Raw genomic sequence first — 7614 nt, forward strand, 5'->3', positions numbered from 1 at the left:
AACAACATGGGAGCTAAGGCCTGTCCCTCTGACCATATGTGTCAAGGATTTCAAGGAGTGGTATTCAGCCAGGACATTCAATAGGTGACAACTCAAGTAAGGAGTGAGGGATGATTAGTACATATCCAAGATGCAGGGATCCTGGTGAAAGAGGATGGTTTAGAGATGGGATCAAATCCTTAGGTTTACACAATATCAGACCAAGTAAAGACTGTTTCATCTCTTATCCAGGGAACACATCTAGATAGCACAAAAAACAGTTTAGAAGCTAAAACTCCAAAACCAATTTTTAAGTGCAGAGGCCAGATGTCTGAGGTTAATACAATCTTAGCAAAACACAAACATTCCTACTGATTTTATTTCGAATATAACTTCCCTGAAAATCCTTTCCCCATCAATACACCTGGCAGAGGAAATAACTTCTTTATTTGCAGAACAACAATATATTGATTTCTACAGGTTTACTGTAGTCTTTTTCTTGGAGATCTGCCTCTTCAACAAGAATGATAGTCCCTCAAGGGCAATGATTAAATGGGAATAGAGAACAGATATCAGAGAAATGTCAATTAGGATCCCTATTTAAGGACTAGTCCAGGATATTCAGTTCTTTGCACAGCTGCCCAGAAGAGCATGAAATTTTTATCCTGTTATTTCCAACACTAAATTTTCCCTTTCTCTCTCGTTGGTCTCAAACCTAAAGATACAGAAATTAGAATCAGAAAGCCTGATTTCTGACCTTAACTCTGGTTTGTTTTTGTTTTTAGCTCTGAGACCTTGAGAGGCACCCTCACTTCTATGGAACTCAGTGTTCTTCTCTTCAAGATCAGGGACTTGCATTATTTGGTCTCTAAGTAAGATGTGATATGAATATGAGTCTTTGATTTGGGATATACACACACACATATATGTACACACACTACATATATTATATGCAATGATATATAGTATAACTATACATGTATGCACTTATGTATATATAGAATATGTGTATGTGTGTGTGCATATATATATATATATATATGGAGAGAGAGAGAGAGATGTGAATTTGATATCATTTCAAATGACAAATATCTTAACAAACTTGCAATTCAGGTTTGGTTTTCAATATTATAATAACTAACCTTCTCACAATCACTGTAATTTGTAAATCAAATTTTCATCCACTTTTTTACTAAATGTATAAAGTTCAATTAAATTCCATACATTATTTTTTTTTCCTGAGTATCTCAGCTCTGAGCATACAGAAAAAAATTCAAGCTTATTATTTCTCTCATGTAGCCCCAGAAAATGTTTATTAAAGCTATTAACTCACTAGTCCGGTCCTGGATTTTTGTTTTCCACATTTCTTCAATTTGCAGAAGCACGGCATATTATTTTAGTAAACTTTTTTACTGAAGCTAACGTATAAAAAATATATAAATATATAAAATTATATTTAAAAAAATTTTTTGGAGAGGTTTTTGCAGGGTGGATGACCATGCCACAATCCCTTCTCCTTCAATGTCCTCTAGGGATCTTGGACATGCACGCACATGCACCCAGCGTGAGTTTAAGTCACCAGGTCCAGACCTTGAACTGCGGTTGACTACATGGGAGTCCAGTGACATAGCCATGACACCAACTGCTGGTCCCAAAAAATATATATTATGAAAAACTATGTAAAGATTCAATTTTTTTGCACAAATAAACTCATACTTTAATTTTTCCACAAACCTTTTGAAGTTCCTTCATATTGCAACAGTGAAAGTATTAATAGTGAATAATTTGGATTAATAAATAATATCATTATGATAATTAATTTTTTAAAAATAGTGTATATTTCATGCAATCTCCTCTACCACTGCCAGATGGCAGTAGAAGAACGTTTCAGAAAGCCAGCTGGGTAGAGTGATCAGAGGCCTGGCTTTCCAAGGTAGCCTGGGTTAGGCTTGTTGTCCTGACATAATTAGTAATAGCTCTGTTTTTGCATAAGGAACTGTCCAGCTTTGAATAATAAATTATACAGTCATTTTGGACCATGACACAAATTATAGCATTTCTGTTAGAAGCAAATTGGTTGATAACATTGCAATACTTTTATTTCTTTTTCTCAATTTAATGAAATAGTCTGACTTTAAAAATATAGAAGAAATAAACACATGCTAATACCATTTTTGTCATTTCACTGCTTTTTGTCATTTCACTGTTTAAATGATCCTAGCCCTACTTCAGCTGGCATCAGCAACACACAGTTTAAGGCTCAGTTTACAAACGCAACGTGGTCTTACTGCCTTTATCATTCTCTTCTGAACACCCCTGGCTCTTGATGCTCTAATGTTTCCCAGTTTCCTGCTAATCCATCTACCAGATGTCCTTTTCCACAGGAAGAAAAAAAATCACATCTGCTTGAGAAATCCATCTATTAATACATAACTGTCACCACATGCCAATGACAATGGTGTCAAACAAGTAATAAAAGGTGAAATAGAGGGACCAGCAGTTGACCTAATGGCTATGTTGCTGGACTCCCATGTAGTTGACCGCAGTTCGAGTCCCAGACCTGGTGGATTAAACTCACACCAGGCGCGTGTGCATGTGTGCCCAAGATCCTGAGAGGATAATGGAGGAGAAAGGATTGCAGCATGGCCATTTCTCCTGGGGGGTGATTTCTCACTTTCTGTCTCTGTGTTTCTCTCTGTCTTTTTGATAAATGCTTGCGTCCTATAGCAAAAATCTCTCCAAAAAAAATAAATAAATAAGTAAAAAAAAAAACAGGTAAAATAGGTGGGAAAGAATTGTACATTTTTTGGCCACCAAAGATACACTCCTCTTATCCCTTCTGGTTTTGCTCATCCTGCCAACACAAGCTGGCTGTAAAACTACCTCGTATTTGTTCAGTGTGCTATAGATCACTAAGTGACTTGTCGTTGCATTCAGTGCCTTTATCATTGATCCCAGGTGCTCTGAGATTCTCAGTTCCTGCTCTCCTCAGAGACCTCAGGGTTCTCACAGTGAGACCATCTCATTCCTTCTTCTTGACCCCTCTGCTAATGCCATCATTTGAAGTAAGTTTTCTTTCTGTCTCTCATCTTTGATTCTTTTCCACCTTGCCTTCTTCTCAATCCCTTAAAACTCTCCATGCCATGACACTCGCTCAATGAAGGTGCCTTTAACTGAGTGCCTTGAAGATCTTTGGTATGACAGCAACATCTTCCTCAGCATTCACCTTGGCATGCTTTACTCTCACCAGTTTTTCTGAGTAAAAATTTATATAACAAGACTTTAAATCTACCAACTCATGACTTGTACAACATGACTCCAATAGGTTTAATCTCATAATTTCACTCAAAATGAAAGGAGATCTCTGGAAATCCTGGGCTGTGGTGAATAGGCACAAAGTCCAGAGGAGAAGGGGTTCCTCCTAGAGGTCTGTGTTCAGGTAATAATTTCAACCTCTTTGGTGTACCATTCCCTGTCCCTTCCCGGACTAATGTGATGATGCTGCAACACCTCACACTGTAGTTCCTCTCTGCCTGACAGTCTCAGGAAACCTGCACAGGCCTAGCCTCTCCCACTCCTTCCTCAGTACATGCCACATTGTACAGAGCCCTGGGCCAGACGTGTCCCAGTTCTCACCAGGTATGTCAGTGGCAGCAAGGCTTAGAGCTATAATATATGCAGTATAAGACTTCAAAATGGCACACTCTAAAGAGCAACTATGATAGGTCACAAAAAAAGGAGACCTCATGGGAACCAGCAGTTAGCATAATGGCTATGTCGCTGGACTCCCACATAGTTGACCGCGTTTCGCGTCCTGGACCCGGTGGCTTAGAATTCACGCCGGGCACGTGTGCGTGCATGCCCAAGATCCCGAGACGAGAATGGAGGAGAAGGGATTGCAGCGTGACCATCCCCCCTGGGGGGTGATTTCTCGCTTTCTGTCTCTATGTCTCTCTCTGTCTGTCTGGTGAGTGCACGTGCCCTATAGCAAAAACCTCTCCAAAAAAAAAAAAAAAAAAAAGGAGACCTCACAAAAATAAAAAGCAAATGAACACAAAAACAGTAGAGCCAGTTGTTGGTGCAATGGTGAAGGCAGCTGGAGACCACATAGCTGACTGCGCAGTTGCATTTCCAGACCCAGGAAGCTTGAGAAACATGTCAGGCATGTGTGTGCATGCCAAGAGTCGTAAAGGAAGGAGAGATGGAGGAGAGGGGATTACTGTGGGACCATGCACCATGTCCCTCCAAGATAGAGTGTCAAGTCACATTTGTTGTCAGTCTTTCCCTTCTTTTCAGTCATCTAGTTTTAAGTGGCCTCCATTTTGTCTCATATATAGAACCATTTTCACTTCTTATTTCCTGACTCTAGAACTGGAGCTCTGGTCTCTTTCCTGTGTTCAACTCCCAGTGACGATAAGGTGCCCAGAATCCAGAGCACTAACCCTCTGTCAGAGAGTTATCTGTGTCCATGGCCCTCAGGCCTATCTGTTACGTCACAGAAAGACATTTAAATGCCCACTGTCCTCCCAGGCCTCTGACTACTGCCACCATGGCCACAAAGAGGTAGTGCATGATGAGGGCTAAGAGTGTCACTCTGGAGCCAGATCACCTGGAACCCAGTTCTGTCTCCGCTACTCAAAATCTGCACAAACGTGAGCACGTGTGAGCCTCTAAGATGGGAATAATAATAGTATCAATCTGTTAGTATCAGGTCAAATAAAATAATTCATGAAAACCTCTATGGCGTGCCTGGAAACTAGTGAGTATAAACAGGTTCTAGCTACTGTTAGTATGCATGTCTTATTGCCCAAGACGGCTGTGCTCTGGCTTTGTTTCTTTTTTTCTTTTTTATTGGACAGGTTAAATTTTTATTTCTTCTCTCTCACTTTACAATATTTCTCATAAATGTCTTTTACAAAGAGCAGCACATGTACATGGGGTGTGTGGTACAAAATAACAAGTCAGTTTTTTTCTACACAAACTCTGATTATAAAGTATGAATGTATCATGTGAAAGTTCTCCTAAAGGAACCAAATTTAAAACAAAATCCATCCTAAATTTACTAAGTAGAGAAAATGTTCAGTCATCATTCATCTGTGCTCTCACATTCTTGTGTCTTACCGGACCGTTGATGTAAACAGCTCGATAGCAGGCTATTCTGTCATTATCCCAGACACTGTGTGGTACCCGGCCAACTCCACTGCAAACCAGAAGCATACACTTATTTTTCTTCTTTCATCCAACTGGGAGGAAATTGGTCCAGAGCCTTCATCCTGCTTCAGTAAATCCCCAATGCCAGATGAGATCAGCGTAAGTGTCGAACTCAAGATATGGAATCGACATATGCTGGTATTTTGACCATATGCTACATGGGACTAGTTCTTATAATTGGGAATAAGAAAAGAATAAGGTAGCTACTATTATCCCCACTTTAATAGGCTCAAAAAAGTAATAAGTTGCCCCATTGTCTCACAACCACTGTTTTGGGAAAAAAAAAAAAGATTAGAAATGAGAGAGCTAAACATTTTGTAACACATTTTGTAAAATTAGAACAATTACCTTAGTTTTCTTTCTGAAACAAATTTATAGTATATCATCCCCATGGTGATGTTAAACCAGCTTGACAGTCTCCTAGAGAAACATATTCTAAGTTTCATTAGAGGTGGCCGAACTTGGTTTAAGAGGGAGGGAGAATAAACTAGGCAGGGTGCTGTCTAGGTGAAGTACTGTTAGACACTTCACATATGGTGTCTTGTTTATTCTTTACCAGCATCCCCCAAATAATGTACTTTATTTCTGTTTTACTAAGAAAGTAACTGAATTCAAAGCAGATAAGTGCAAGATATACACTAAGAGGACTGCAGAGCTGGCATTTGAAATAAGGGTTTTATTAAATTCAATTTGCTGTATCATCATGTTGAATTAAGAATAGCATAGGAGTTCGCAGAGAGAGACATCTCATTGGCACAGACAGCTAAGGGATGAGTAACAGAGATAGAAAAGTAACATCAGAGGGTGCAGAAATGTTGACAGAAGAAAATCTGCAAGTTCCACAGAGAAAGAAGAGAACAGGTGCAGTTCCTGGAGGTGTGGACCCAGCTCTGAACACTGCTTCCCCTTCCTGTTTGGAGGCCATCAATCTGCCATTGATTTGGGCAAACACTAGCATCGTTGCTAGTGGAAAAGCAAAAGTTTTTGCACTTGAGAAGTCCAAGATGAGACTGAGTGGTTGCCATGGTGATTTTTTGATCAATGATGATGAGATAACAGCAATAAGTGTCAATGTCTAGACCACGAGGCAGATAATGAGGGAAGGTTGAGACTGAGTGGACAAGCTGCTGGTTTGACTATTTCTGACACCCACTTAACTGGCAGAAGGTTGGGGCCAGACAGTGGTGTGGTGGTAAAATGGGATGATCTGTAAAGCAATCTCACATTGGAGTGTTACCAGTTCAAGTCTGTAGACCTCTCTTAATATGCTGTACTGATATGTGCCCATCATCTAGGGCTGGCTGACGGCTGGGGGTAGATTGTAATGTCAGGACCCTCTTGGGGGTTCTGGCTCTCTCTTGCTCTCTTTTATGGAAGAAATAAATAAATAAACTTAATAAAAAATAAAGTGGTGGGCCGCCTTCTCAGTCCTTTAATACAAGTATCTCCATATTCTCTCTGATCAATACTTTTATTCAGAAACAGCCAGAAAATGGAAACATGACTTGAGTCAGTGAAAGAAGGATAAAGGGACAAAAGATAGAAAAAAAGTGGAGACAGAGATGATAAAAATTAGTGTTCAGCTATGTTTAAGAAATTGACAAAGACCATTAATGAACATGCTTATCTCAAAACTCACCCTATTCAACATAATCACCCATAAACACACAGTAAGGCAGTGTGTCTGTGGATGACTGAGAAATACAACAGCAGATTGTGTGTAGAGATAAGAAAAAAAGGGGTAGGCCATACAACAGATTTACAAAATTAGTTCTAGCGAAACACAATCTCCCGGAGATGGTGACATCACAGGAAAACATCTCTTAGAAGGTAGCTATGAAGTCCAACTGCCGGGCCTGCTGCAGGACACGCCTTTCCTGGTCCTGCCTGCAGCCTCGCCTTCATGCCCAGTTCTGCCATGGGCACCAGCCTCCTCCACTTTGTGGCCCTCTGGCTCCTGAGAGTAGGTGAGTCCTGAGCTAATGGATCAGCATTGCTGGACTTTGCCTCTGGCTCTATAGCTGCATTTCAAATATACCTTGGATCTTTATGTTACCCAAAGATTTTCTGAAAGGAATTGATGTGTACATGAAAACAATCACATTATGGAGTAGAAAGCAAAATTCATGTAAAATTTTAAGTGAATGCAGGAGAGTGTAAAGATGTTTGATCTTGTTTTGGTCTGCTTCATCATTAAGTACTCATTATCTGCCCTTCTGACTTCCTCATGTGGTCTCTCCTCTTCTGAGGTCTCGCAAATGCTGGTGTCACCCAGGACCCACGACACCTCATCAGGGGGCGAGGGCAGAACGTAACCCTGAGGTGCAGCCCAGTGAGTGGACACAACAGTGTTTACTGGTATCGCCAGTCCCAGGAGGAAAGTCTGAAGTTCATGACTTACCTCCAAAAAGAAAATACCATAGA

Source organism: Tupaia chinensis, unplaced genomic scaffold (genome assembly GCF_000334495.1).
Source record: "Tupaia chinensis unplaced genomic scaffold, TupChi_1.0 Scaffold000140_1, whole genome shotgun sequence".
In the NCBI taxonomy this organism is placed as follows: domain Eukaryota; kingdom Metazoa; phylum Chordata; class Mammalia; order Scandentia; family Tupaiidae; genus Tupaia; species Tupaia belangeri.